Source organism: Tenrec ecaudatus, chromosome 1, assembly GCF_050624435.1.
Source record: "Tenrec ecaudatus isolate mTenEca1 chromosome 1, mTenEca1.hap1, whole genome shotgun sequence".
Lineage (NCBI taxonomy): Eukaryota > Metazoa > Chordata > Mammalia > Afrosoricida > Tenrecidae > Tenrec > Tenrec ecaudatus.
Genome location: NC_134530.1, coordinates 306,620,202 through 306,634,136, shown reverse-complemented (window position 1 = coordinate 306,634,136; position 13,935 = coordinate 306,620,202). Strand labels below are relative to the sequence as shown.

General features: G+C 45.2%; 3 non-coding genes across 3 annotated transcripts; 2 read left to right on the top strand and 1 right to left on the bottom strand.

Annotated features, from left to right (window-relative positions):
- Nucleotides 1–3,457: 3,457 nt before the first annotated feature.
- On the bottom strand, nt 3,458–3,539 carry TRNAL-AAG (transfer RNA leucine (anticodon AAG)). Its single transcript has one exon. It is a non-coding gene; the product is annotated as a tRNA-Leu (tRNA).
- Nucleotides 3,540–5,516: 1,977 nt separating this feature from the next.
- On the top strand, nt 5,517–5,589 carry TRNAF-GAA (transfer RNA phenylalanine (anticodon GAA)). Its single transcript has one exon. It is a non-coding gene; the product is annotated as a tRNA-Phe (tRNA).
- Nucleotides 5,590–13,701: 8,112 nt separating this feature from the next.
- TRNAM-CAU (transfer RNA methionine (anticodon CAU)) lies at nt 13,702–13,774 on the top strand. The gene has a single exon. It is a non-coding gene; the product is annotated as a tRNA-Met (tRNA).
- The last annotated feature ends 161 nt before the right edge of the window (nt 13,775–13,935 follow it).

The following is a 13,935-nucleotide window of genomic DNA, read 5'->3' as shown; positions in this document are numbered from 1 at the left end:
GTGGATACAGAAGCAAGCAACACATTAAAAAGCTGCTTTTGGGGGGTGGGGTGAGGGAGGGAATAAAAGAGCAGATACCAAGGACTCAGATAGAAAGTAAATGGCCGCCCCAATAAATTGTTAAAAAAAAAAAAGAGATTACAAAAAAAAAGAGATGCCATGTCCATTCTAGTGAGATGTACCAATAACAATAACCAACATGGAGTATTGACTTAGTCATTGCCTTGAGCTATGTGTTTGCTTGCATGTGTGTTTTAGAATGAATGGCATTATGTATGTACTGGCCTGTCTTCTAGTAAAATTATATTCTGACAAAAAAAAGAAAAGAAAGTAAATGGCCAATTCTCAAATAACTGCTTTCTGAAAGCCAAAATGAAAACATTTAGGATATAGCTCAGTAGTGAACATGTTGCCTTTAGAAGACCAACGTGAATATGTTGCTTTCAGGCAAAACAATACAAGAACAGCTGCTTAGAATGTCTGGAGAATTAGCTGTGGCTTTCCAATGTTGCTGTGTTTCGGGATCCCCTCTCTGATCATGGCATGAGGGAAATTGTCCTTCTAGAGTCGGAGGTGGTAGTAGTTACAGTAGCATGTATATGCTTTTGAAGTATGCTTATACATGTGCGTGACATTTATCTCACTGACAGACTGATATTCTATACATGCTTTATGCATTACAAACATCGCACTTATGAAATTTAAAAACCAGTGCATCCCTTGCTTTCACAGCACGTTGGGAGTTTGTTATAAGGAGCTAAGCACTATAAAAACAGGGTTTTTTCTTTGTTTTTTAAAGACAATTTTGTTGGGAGCTCTTATAATAATCCATATAAATTGTATCAAGCATATCGGTTCATATGTTGCCATCATGATTTTCTAAACATTTACTTTCTATTGGAGCCCTTGGTATCAGATCTCACACACCCCCCCCAAAAAAAGGAGCTCTTTAATGTGTTTGCTTGCCTCTCTACCCACTTGTACCCAGAATATTTTTAATCATTTTATTAGGGGCTCATACAACTCTTATCACAATCCATACATACATGAATTGTGTAAAGCACATTTGTACATTCATTGCCCTCATCCTCAAACATTTGCTCTCCACCTAAGCCCCTGGCATCAGCTCCTCATTTTTTCCCTTCCTCCCCACTCCCCCCTCCCTCATGAACCCTTGATAATTTATAAATTATTATTTTGTCATATCTTGCCCTGTCCGACGTCTCCCTTCACCCACTTTTCTGTTGTCCATCCCCCAGGGAGGAGGTCACGTGTAGATACCTGTAATCTGTTCCTCCTTTCCAACCCACCCTCCCTATACGCTGCCAGTATTGCCACTCACACCACTTGTCCTGATGGGATCATCTGTCCTGAATTACCTGTGCTTCCAGTTCCTATCTATACCAGTGCACATCCGCTGGGCTAGCCAGATTTGTAAGTAGAATTGGGGTCATGGTAGTGGGGGGAAAAGGAAGCATTTAGGAACTAGAGGAAAGTTGTATGTTTCATCGTTGCTACACTGCACCCTGACTGGCTCATCTCCTCCCCGACACCCTTCTGTAAGGGGATGTCCAGTGGCCTACAAATGGGTTTTGGGTCTCCACTCCACACTTCTGCCTCATTCACTATGATAAGACTTTTTGGTCTGATGATGCCTGATACCTGATCCTTTCGACACCTCATGATCGCACTGGCTGGTGTGCTTCTTCCATGTGGGCTTTGTTGCTTCTTAGCTAGATGGCCGCTGGTTTACCTTCAAGCCTTTAAGACCCCAGACCCTATATCTTTTGATAGCCGGGCACCATCAGCTTTCTTCACCACATTTGCTTATGCACCCATTTGTCTTCAGCAGTTGGGTCGGGAAGGTTAGCATCATAGACTGCCATTTTAATAGAAGAAAGTATTCTTGCATTGAGGGAGTACTTGAGTGGAGGCCCAATGTCCTACTGCTACCTTAATACTAAACCTATAAATATATGCACATAGATCTATTTCCACATCCTCACATATAAATATATTTGCATGTATACATGCCTTATTTAGACCTCTGTAAATGCCCATTGCCTCCTAGCTCGTTCCTCTATTTCCTTTGACTTTCCTCTTGTCCCACTATCATGCTGAGTCTTCATTTGGGTTTCAGTAATTCCTCTTGGTTACATTACCCTTGATCACACCCTACCAGGCCTCCTACATCCTCCTCACCACTGATTTGGATCACTTGTTGTTTCCTTGTCCCTGTGTTTGTTAACACCACTACCTTTCCCCCTACCTCCCCCTCTCCCATGTCCCCCCGGAACTGTTGGTCCCGTTGTTTTCTCCTACAGATTGTTCATCTAGCCTATCTTATTTAGACAGACCTGCGGAGATAATAACATGCACAAAAACAAGACAGATCAAAACCAAGCAATAATATACAACAAAACAACAACCAACCAATGACAAAACAACACAACGAAAGAAAAGCTTGTAGTTAGTTCAAGGACTGTTGAGTGTTTTCCAGCCCAGTCTGTTGGGGCCACGCCCTGGCCCCAAAGTCCACCTTCAGCATTCCCTGGGGACCTTGCCGCTCAGTTCCCTTGCTGTTCTGTTGCCCCCCCCCCCTTAGTGTTTTGCCTCGTTGTGATTGGATCAGATGGGGCGCAATTCCCACACTGTGTCTCCTGTGTTTTCCCCTGTAGGACTATGGGTCAGTGAGGGATGTCATGTCTCATGGTAGGGCCGGCCATGTGGTCCTCCCTGTGGACTGGCTGCTCTAATTGGGGTCATCGTACTCGGCCTGGTGGCCCAGGATGTGCTCCACTCTCTCCTCCTCCCCCTTCAGTTGCTCTTGTGTGCTCCGATCAGATATTGCTCTTTCCTGGAGCTGCAGATTCAATGCTGTCCTTTGAAATAAATTCTTCTGGGGAGAGGGGCAGGTGTGGACATAGAAGTTGGGATTGGGGATGGTTCCCTACTTCAAGCCAGCATATTGCATTCACATCCTGGAGCACTGGGTTGAAGTCTGTTCTGCATTCATATCTTGGAGCACTGGGTTGAAGTCTGTTCCCTCTTTCCTTGTGGAGATATAAACAATACCCTCCCCTGTGCCCCTGCTACCCATTTCTTTCTTTTTTTTTTTTTTTTGATTCCCCACCTCCGTTTTAGTCGTCTACCATATGTATGCCTGTATTTGGTCTGGTCCCTGCCATATTAATTGATCCTCACCCCCAGGAATGTACCCAGAATATATTGTATAGTAGAAGAATGGGTTAATTAATGTGTGTAGTATATATTAATGTGTGTAGTATATATTAATGTGTGTAGTATATATTAATGTGTGTAGTATATATTAATGTGTGTAGTATATATTAATGTGTGTAGTATATATTAATGTGTGTAGTATATATTAATGTGTGTAGTATATATTAGGTACAGGTCCTGGACTTGGGTAACCTAGAGAGCAGCCAAAACGGAGCCTTGGCAGCGGTGGGATTCGAACCCACGCCCCCGAAGAGACTGGAGCCTTAATCCAGCGCCTTAGACCGCTCGGCCACGCTACCCCCTTGGGTACAAGGCATTATTTATTTCTCCAAGAGTAAATACTATCTCAGTCTGTACTAAAGAAGGTTTCTTCTTTTCTTTTTTTGGCACATCCTCTCACAGAACCTCCAAAATAAAAAACTCACTGCCATAGGGTGGATCCCTACTCATAGCGACCCTTTTAAAACAGCTATTAATCAAAATAGTCCCTTTCCCAAGTACATCGAGGAATCCCACCAGACTACGCCCTAAAACCAGGAGTGTAAAAAGACTGAAACAACAAATTCTTAACTTATTTGATGCTTCTGTCAACGCAGCATTTCTTAAATAACCCTTACCTGTATGTCCACTAAATGAGAGAATTAACAAGGTGACTAAAGCGGTACCCAGTTCAAAGGGGTTGGGGAAATTTGAATTCAATACTGGGGAGAAACGAGGAAAACGTGTAACTAATTTAACTAGGGGGAAATAATGGCTTCATTTCCCATTATCATAAAAACACCATGTCGCCATCTGTTCTTAAAGTGAGGTCAGGCCACCACGGTTTTGATATGGATACATCCTGAGAGGTCACATGTGCACCGAGCCTGTAAAAGAAACCAGACGAAAGGGACAAGCGATAAATCGAGGAGCCTCCATTTAAATGGCCCGAGTAGCAAGATGCCATGCCCGCAAACCGCGGCCGACCAGCGCAGCAACTCATCCTTGTCCACAGTCAGTTTGCAGGAGGAGGATGCTTGGTACTTTTTCTCAAATAATGATTGGTGCGTTCTCAGGGATCCAGGGATGCCTGTTTCTCGGTGTTCTGGCAGCACTTTTCCTTGGAAACTTGTGACCTTTCCCCGTTTCGTAGGAAAACCGAGACGAAGTATGAATCCCTCGCAGTAACCAGGAGGAGGCGCGAGCGTCCAGAAAGCGCTCGGACCCGGTTTCATTGCGGAGCCGGCGCGCACCTGCGCAGGGAAGGGACGGACCCCTGAACCCCCGGCAACCGGTGGGTTTCAAAGCGCCTGCTGCTCTCGCCACCAGGAGAAACTCCGGGACCGCGAGCTAAGCCACACCCCAGGGAATGAAGGTCCATATTTTGTCTCTTCTTGCAACGTGTTAGGTTAATACGAAGCACCTCAAAGACTACATCCATGCCTCCGAAATTTCCCTCCCTGGAAAACCACCCAACTGAAGAAATTAATATTTTAAACGGCTTCAGAGCTGCACGGGGCGCCCGTGAAGCGCTTTCATATTAAATAAACTCTTAATTGAGGGTGTGATGGCTTGTCATTTTACAATACAAATGTCAAACCTGGCGCTGAGTTTACAAGCAGAAAAAGCCGCATGTTAAAACTAGACGTTAAAAATCGTGTTTCCCTGACCGGGAATCGAACCCGGGCCGCGGCGGTGAGAGCGCCGAATCCTAACCACTAGACCACCAGGGAAGTTGCAAACGAGCTCTTGCAATGTCCTTACCAGGTAAATACAACAGCTGCCTTCTGATCAAGGTAAATTAGGGATTGGTTACATTTATGCAAACACCAATCTGCTCTGTCGCAGACCACAATCAAGACAAAGGGAAACCTTGACAATGTCGATGAAAGAATTATTCCAGAACCTCTCTCCGGGGCCAGTGGAGCCAAATGATAACACGTTGTCGCAATTAACTAACCCACTCCAACAGAAGTTTGTATCGCGTTTTACAATTTATAATTGTTTTCTTGCCTTTCTTCATCTATAAAGAGCGTTCGAAAACAGAAGCCATCGTTTCTTTATGCTCGGTTCCCTCAAAGCACTTTAGTCCTCTAAGTATTAACTTTGTTGTTTAACATTTTAAAGGAGTCTTTGGTGGTAGATATAATTTCTTTTTTTTAGATGTAGCTTCTTGATTGCTGCTTCCGTGGGCGTTGGTTGTGGGTCCAATTAAAATGAATTCCATTGCTATTTGATAGTACACACTAAAAAGATTGAAAGACGAAATAGTATATTTCAAAAGTAGCATGGGCGGAGCCGAAATAGCTCAGTTGGGAGAGCGTTAGACTGAAGATCTAAAGGTCCCTGGTTCGATCCCGGGTTTCGGCAGAAAGAACGCTGAGCTTTTTGAAACCTTTTCCCTAATATGGATATATTTCTTCGAATCCAACTCAACAAGGAGGTCAGGCGACAATGCATTCTTGGTTGAAGAGACCTGGGGTTAATAAGAAACTTCTCTGTTGGTAAAAGAGGCAGAGGCAAATGTGCTAAAGAGAAGCCACTTTCCTTCTTTGTTATATTTAGTATTTTCTTTCACTTTATTGGTTCAGGCTCTGGTCCACTTCTGCTATGTTCCTCTTTCGCTAAACCTCTCCCTGTTTCATTCTCATGGAGTTAACACATAAACCTTAAAACCCTAAGTCAAGGGCTCCCAAAAGTATCTTCCTAACTCTAATTTATAACAGTTAATGTCCACTGTATTAAGTTATTCTCTATCAGCTTCTGATAATAAGAAGTATTTTAATAGGGGTAACAATTACATTGTACTTTCGACCTTCTATTTCCTCAACAAATGCTTATTAAATGGTCTCATGGGAAAGAGGAGGCGGGGCTGAAGGCAAGATTCTTGAAACAAGAAGCCCCCTAAATTCATTCAAGAGATGCCCGTTGACTGGGTGAGGGGGGACTGAGAGCTGAAGAAGAGAGAATCGTAATATTCCCTCAGCCTCCTTTCCCGCACCCCTTAATTTCCTCTTTGCACATCTCAGCCTTCTTCCTTCCTATTCAAAGCTGTCCTTCCCTGGCAAGGCTAATACCTCATCTAAATCTTTGTCCCCTTTCCCTCTTCCTTCTGCCCTTCCGTCGTTGCGTTCTCGCTCCCTTAACTCATTCTCCAAACCACAGAATACTCAAATCTTCAAAAGCAGTGCACACTCGGTGCTGACCTGCTCACCCACTGATCGCCAGTCGCTGCCACCAATTGTCAGAGACCTGGACCCTTTTCTGGCTCCTCAATATGCAAATCTATTCACACTGTTTTCGTGAAAATGTCCTCCCCGCACCCTGCGCTCTCGTTGCGCGCCATTCAATCTTTAAATCATTTGTTCCTTTTTGCCTCTAAAACGACTTCTTTAAAAATGGCTAGTTTTCAGAGTCCTGACCTCGGTTTTTTGGTTGGTTGGTTGGTTGGTTGGTTGGTTGGTTGGTTGGTTGGTTGGTTGGTTGGTTGGTTGGTTGGTTGGTTGGTTGGTTGGTTGGTTGTTTTGAGTTAGATTCAAATGTGGGAGAAAGATGAGCCTGTCTGCTGTAAAGATTCACAGACTCGGAAATTCCATATCATATTTCTATGGATTAAAATCAACTTGATGACAGTGAGTCTTTGGGTTATTGGTAGATTCACACGAAGAACCCCAGGAGCACCCACGATCCAGCTATAGGGAGGAGATGAGACCCCAAGCACTCGCCAGGGCCCAGGTGCTGCCAGGGGGCGGCGCTGCCATGGGACGGTGATGCCAGGGGGCGGCGCTGCCATGGGACGGTGATGCCAGGGGCGGTGCTGCCAAGGGCGGCGCTGCCAGGGGGCGGCGCTGCCATAGGACGGCGCTGCCAGGGGGACGAGCTGCCATAGGATTGTGCTGCCAGGGGGCGGAGCTAGCAGGGGGCGGTGCTGCCAGGGGGCGGCGCTGCCATAGGACGATGCTGCCAGGGGGCGGTGCTGCCAGGGGGCGGCGCTGCCATAGGACGATGCTGCCAGGGGGACAAACTGCCATAGGATTGTGCTGCCAAAGGGCGGCGCTGCCATGGGACGGTGATGCCAGGGGGCGGCGCTGCCATAGAACGGTGATGCCAGGGCGCGGCGCTGCCATAGGACGGTGCTGCCAGGGGGCGGAGCTGCCAGGGGTCTGGAGGCTGGGTTGCGTGGACCGTGTCCAACCCGCTGGATTTCAGCCTGCAGCCCCGCCAGCAGCCCTCCACACAGCGCAGGTGCAAAGTAGAACCCCAGAGCTGGCAGAGACGCAGAAAGCCTCGCACAGCGGCGCGTGAGGTCCCGCTACCGCGTCATCTTCTGAATATTTGCAAATGGCCCGTCGAACGAATGGCTGTCAATATAAGAAGTAAAAGAGAGAAGGCTGTCTTGCGGAGCGTCTCAAATTTAAATACAAGAAATCTCTTGAGAATCTTACTAAAATGCAGATTCGAATCCTGCAGGTCTGGGGGCTCAGCCTTTTAAAAGTGACTCGTGCTATAATTAACACGATTATTGACGCTCCGGAACTTGATGCTTCTATCGTTTTATTTAACAACCAAGTAATTATGATATTAGAACATTTGGATAAAAAATAAACATTAGGATTTTTTTAAAGTGGCTCACAGTTCTACATCCATACTTTGATTATGAACATTACCTTTTCTTATGCATACAGCAATTCTACATGGGTGCAAGTATAGCGTTTGTACAATTTCATGTTGCGGGCATTTTCTTCTGGGGAGGATGGGTACGCGTAGACAGAGAATTCTTCAGTCACTCCTCTACCAGCCAACAGTTACAAGAGCCCACTTCGTGCTATGTATACCAGGCCCACCTGAGGAATCTGATGGCTCAACACAAACTCTGCCAAAGCTATTGGGAGGTGTGGTAAATTACGGAATACCACAGTGATGATCTGAAAACAAACTCCCGCCTAAATCACTCCCTCGAAGCAAGGATGGCTAGACTTCATTTCACGTAGTCTGGGCATGTTATTAAGAGAGATCGGTCCCTGGAAAAGGACAACACACTTGGTAATGTAGAGGGGCAGGAAAAAAGAGGGAGGACACAGTGGCTGCAACAAGGGGCTAAAAATATGAACAATTGTAAGGATGGGCCAAGACTAGGCGGGGTTGTGTTCTGTCGTGCATGGGGTTGCTTTGAGTCAGAACTTGGACTCGATGGTGCATAGGCCAACAACTACTTTATAATCAAAAACAAATAATAGTAATACGCTCTTCCAAGGGATTTCTTGCCTGACGAAGAATGATGTTTCTGATATAGAACACTCCAGAGCAGAGCAGGATGACCCACATTGGGGTTGCCAGACTGAAATCTATAAGGAAGCAACCTGCAACATTTCCCCCCCTAGGAGCAGCTGCTGGGTTTGAACCACCCACCATTGAGTAATAATTTACATTGCAACCAGGTGTCCGACCACTGCACCTGGACTGTTACTTTGATCAAGAATAAAGACTGCTGGGGGGGGGAGGAAGAAAAGAAAAAAGACAGCTGTTGAAATAGAGACAACTAATTAGCGAGAAGTACAGATACTGATACACTCTTCAATAGATGTAAAGGCAGGATGCTGTGTATGAAATATCCAATTCTGGCACGTAGCACTGATAGATGTGGTTTTCAGGAAGAGGAGAACACTCGAACATGACTGAAAGATTATCTATAATGAGGGAAAGTTCTACTGTGACATGCATGGGGTCACCAAGTCTTAGAATGGACTCGAGGCCAACTGGTCAAGGGTAATGAGGCAGGCAGGGAAAAACATGGAAAGACCCTTTGCAGATTAGGCAGCAACAGGTATGAGGCTGGGACGGTGGGAATGTCTGGGAAATCAGGAGCTTCATAGTTCAGTTGGACCTGAGCCAAGAGTCAAGGGTTCACTAGCCAAGAGAAAGGAGGAAAAAGGAAAAGGGAATTTGAAAAAGAGAAACCTTGTGTGGTAGCTCATCTCCAATGATGGTCTCCAATATAGCATGCTCGCAGAGTCATGCCCTGGTAACCACGTCCCACAGTGTATCTTGGCTGACCTTATTGGATTTCAATGAAGTGACACTGTGGCAGCTCCAGGTGTAAACCCAAAGAATCTTGCAGCTTCTGTCTTAGTTTCTTTGAAAGCTCCATCTTGGGAACTTCTCTCTCTCAGAACCCAGTCACCGAGATGTGAGAAGTCCAAATCGTCTGAAGGGCATCATGTCAGCAGACAACAGTAGCTGAGCCCCAACAGACCACCAACATGGCCTGCCACTACCAGTTCCATGAGTGAGCCATCTGGGACATTCCTGGACAATCAAACCTTCTGACACCATCGGGCAGCCTTGATATCCATTACCGCCAACCTTTTTCGAAAACTGTCAGAAATGATTTTTCTCATTCTGTCAGGAATCATCCATTCATCCCCTAAGTCAAATGTTCTTCCTTGAAGCTTGCTGGAACCTCTCCTTAATTCTTTGTTGTTTTCATAAACAAAGAGTGTGTGTCTTCAATCTTTGGTAAATCAGTTGCTTTGAGCATCCTAATTTTCTTAAGAGAATCTACTAGGCCATAGCTATACTAGTCCCCCCCCCCCCAAAAAATAACAATTGTATTTAAGGAGGTCTTCAAAAAGTTCATGGAAGCAGCCCTTGTGGCATAGTAGATTATGCGTTGGGTTGCTAAATGCAAGGTCAGTAACTCGAATCCACCAGCATGCTCTGAGGAATAAAAATGAGGCATTCTGCCTCATGTAAAGATTTACAGCCTTTGAAAACACAAGACAAAAAGTTCATGGAAATGCGTATTTTTAAAAAACTATATGGAGATTTAAATTTTAGCATGATATATATTTATACTAACTTGTGATAACATGTCTGAACAGGATTTAATTTGAGAAAGATGAGTCTGAAAAGAGCCTCTACCAGAACAATATGAATTCTGTTAGAAGGGAAGCAATTATGGTGGGAAGAGACTCTTTTGAAGATGAAACTCACTACAACAGACAAGCCACATCAATTTGCCAGCAAACAATCTTGCCTGCTCTTTAATTAAAGAAGACTGAACAATAAACAGCAGAAACAATAGAGACAACAGCCAGACATTTCCATTGGCTGTGCTTGCAACATGCTGCCTCAGAAAGTTGAGCCAACTGTCTGATCAAGGAGTGTCAAAACCCAGAGTAGCTACAGACAAGCACTCAATTTTCAAAGGGCATCTTAAACAAGATCCTGAAACATTTCTTCAAAGAATCATGACAAATGAAAAAGCACAATCAAGCAATGACTACCAGGAAAATAGAATTGGGCTACTCAAAGCAAAAGCACACAATTGAAGAGCAAAGGCCAAGCCTTGGGATGCTCAAGGCAGTTTGCTTATTGTTTACTTCCTGCAGGACCGCAGAATGCAAACTTCTGCTTATTATGAGAGCATTTTCAGAAAGTTATCCAAAGCTTTAGCCTGGAAATGTCCAATATCCCTGCTCATCCCTCTCATCAAAGAAGGACAAGGTTCTAAGAGCTGCGATGGAAACCATCAGGAATCCACCGGACAGTCTTCATTTGACTCCTTCTGAGTTCTTTTTATTTCCCTGTCTTAAAAATTCTTTAAAGAGTACCCGTTTTGACATTGGGTCTCCACTCAAGTACTCCCTCAATGCAAGAATACTTTGTTCTATTAAACTGGCGTTCTGTGATGCTCACCTTCCCAACATGATCGCCGAAGACAAATGGGTGCACAAACAAATGTAGTGAAGAAAGCTGATGGTACCCGGCTACCAAAAGATATAGCATCTGGGATCTTAAAGACTTGAAGGTAAACAAGCGGCCATCTAGCTCAGAAGCAACAAAGCCCACATGGAAGAAGCACATCAACATGTGTGATCACAAGTAGTCGAAGGGATCAGGTATCAGGCATCAAAGACCAAAAATATCAAATCATTGTGAATAAGGGGTGTACAGATCGGGGACCCAAGACCCATCTGTAGGCAACTGGACATCCCTTTATAGAAGGGTCTTGGGGAAGAGATGAGTCAGTCAGGGTGCAGTGTAGCAACAATGAAACATACAGTTTTCCTCTAGTTCCTAAACACTTCCTCCCTCCTCCCCACTATCATGATCCCAATTCTACCTTACAAATCTGGCTAGACCAGAGGATGTACACTGGTGCAGATAGGAACTGGAAACATAGGGAATCCAGGACAGATGATCCCTTCAGGACCAGTGCTGAGAGGGACGATACTGGGAGGGTGGAGGGAAGGTGGAGTGGAAAGGGGGAACGGATTAGAAGGATCTACATATAACCTCCCCACTTGGGGACGGACAACAGAAAAGTGGGTGAAGATAGATGCTGGACAGGGCAATATATGACAAAATAACAATTTATAATTATCAAGGGTTCATGAGGGAGGGGAGTGCGGAGAGGGAGGGGGAAAATGAGGTGCTGATGCCAAGGGCTTAAGTGGAGAGCAAATGTTTTGAGAATGATGAGGCCAATGAATGCACAAATGTGCTTTACAAATTGATGTATGTAAGGATTGTGATAAGAGTTGTATGAGCCCCCAATAAAATGATTAAAAAATAAGAGTGCCCATTTTTCTTCAGCTACTAATGTAAAAAAGAAAGACTGGCTTGCTTCAAGTTAAAACTGAACAAAATGAAAACAAGTGACTGTGGGTGAGAGTCGATGTGATGGCATGGAACAACAACAGCAACGGAACAAAAAAATTCAGAAAGCAAGTATGTTTTCAGTACATCAAAAAGAATACCTGACTTTTGGGTGAATGAAGTGCAAAACTTACATTCTGAAAATCCTGAGACATTGCTAGCAAGAACAACCAGAGGATCTAAATAAACGGAAGGCTCATAAAAAAGATTTAAATATCATTAAGATGGCAAGACTCTTTAATGTGAGTTCAGTGTAATCTTCATTGCAACCCGCGGTGAGTGGCATTCCGTGGTGTGGTGTGACTCTCCTTGTCCCTGGTCTTTTAAGCGCCTACCAATTGACTGAGAAGGAGGATGAAAATAAGACGTTGAAGCGTCTAATGAGGGGATTGGTTAGTTTTGCCAATCCCTGTGGGGGTCGAAATCCCCTTTTACAGGGGTCGCCTAAGACCATCAGAAAACACATTTCCGAAGGTCTTAGGAACCAAGAAACCGCTCCTCTATCCGTCTCCAGGCGGGTCCACCCACATGCAGATACGCCCACAAATGAGAACCTCGCGTGAAGACTGTTACCCATGCTACATCATGCTTCCAGACAAAAGTTCATTTCTTTGTCATTAGTAATAAATATTTCACAACATATAGTTACATATTGTTTTTGTGATTAATCACTATGCTTTGTGTTCAATTTGTAACCATGAAAATACATCCTGCCTATCAGAGATTTACATGACGATTCATAACAGTAGCAAAATGGCAGTAATGCAGCAGCAACGAAAATAATTTTATGGTTGGGGATCACCACTGCATGAGGACCTGTATTAAAGGGTCGCGGCCTGATTGGAAGGGTGAGAACCACTGCTTTAGAGCAAGGTTGTTGGTACAATACATGTTATCAAAATGCCCTCTTGTGTTTGTCCAGATCATGTGTTGGTTACAACCTGAGTCTGAAAATAAGGCCCTACTATATCCTAATGAAAGATCTCTCCTGCAGTATGACCAGCGCTGTGTCACCGAGAGCGCTCCAGCACGAAAAGATGCCTTCCTGCAAACGGAACACCAAGCGAGGTGCCAGCAGCAGCAGCAGCAGCAGCAGTCCTAGCAAACAGGCGTGGGCGACGGAAGCTCAGGTGCGAAACACACCGGGCGTGGGGCTGCCACACTGATTCCCACGGATGGTGAATCCGTGTAGACCGCCTTGCGAGGATTTCTGGGCCGTCATCTCTCGGGGAGTCGGTTGCCAGGCCTTTCCCCCGACGTGCCACGACAGGAGCAAGTTTGAACAAGGACCTAGGAGGTTCGCAGCGGAGTCACTCGGGCCTCCGCTTCACCATTTAAGACTCAAATCCATGTGACTTTAAGCCCCTATTTTTCAGGGTGTCCCAATTCTCAGATAGGTTTTAGTACTTTCTCCAGTCTTCCATACGCATCCCTGGAAAGCTCGGAACCGTAGGAGTTTGCTAAAATGTGTTTAAATATTGATGGGAAAGATCCGGTATGCAGCTAGAGAGGCATGGGGGAGGGGTGGGGAGTAGCAAAGAGGTCCGTCCAGTGCAGATAGGTGTTCTGGCAGGGTTCTGGCAGGAAGTTCAGAGAAGTTTCCACCTGCGCTGAGAGAGGGGAAGTAATCTGGTCAGAATAGGGAAGAGAAAGGAAAAGTTAAAGCAGCCGCCATGATGCTTCTCCATCCCATTCGGTTGCGCGGTTGCCGACGGTCAGAGCCGACGCGTCAGGTTAGACGTCTGAGGAGGACACTCAACAGCCATGAAATCAAGCATCCTTAGTGGTAAAAACATATATGGTGAGCGCTAGTTTCCATCAGCCTCCTTAGCGCAGTAGGCAGCGCGTCAGTCTCATAATCTGAAGGTCCTGAGTTCGAGCCTCAGAGGGGGCATTGACGTTTTGCCCACATCCTTAAAAGACAGTTTCTTCTGCTTCCCGCGCCGGTCCGTATAGACTTAGCAGAGCGGATGTCGATACTTTCCCCTCACCACTGCCCTCCAATTTCTGAGAAACCTACATTTCTTTCCCTTCTCTATTCCTTGAAAATTCGCG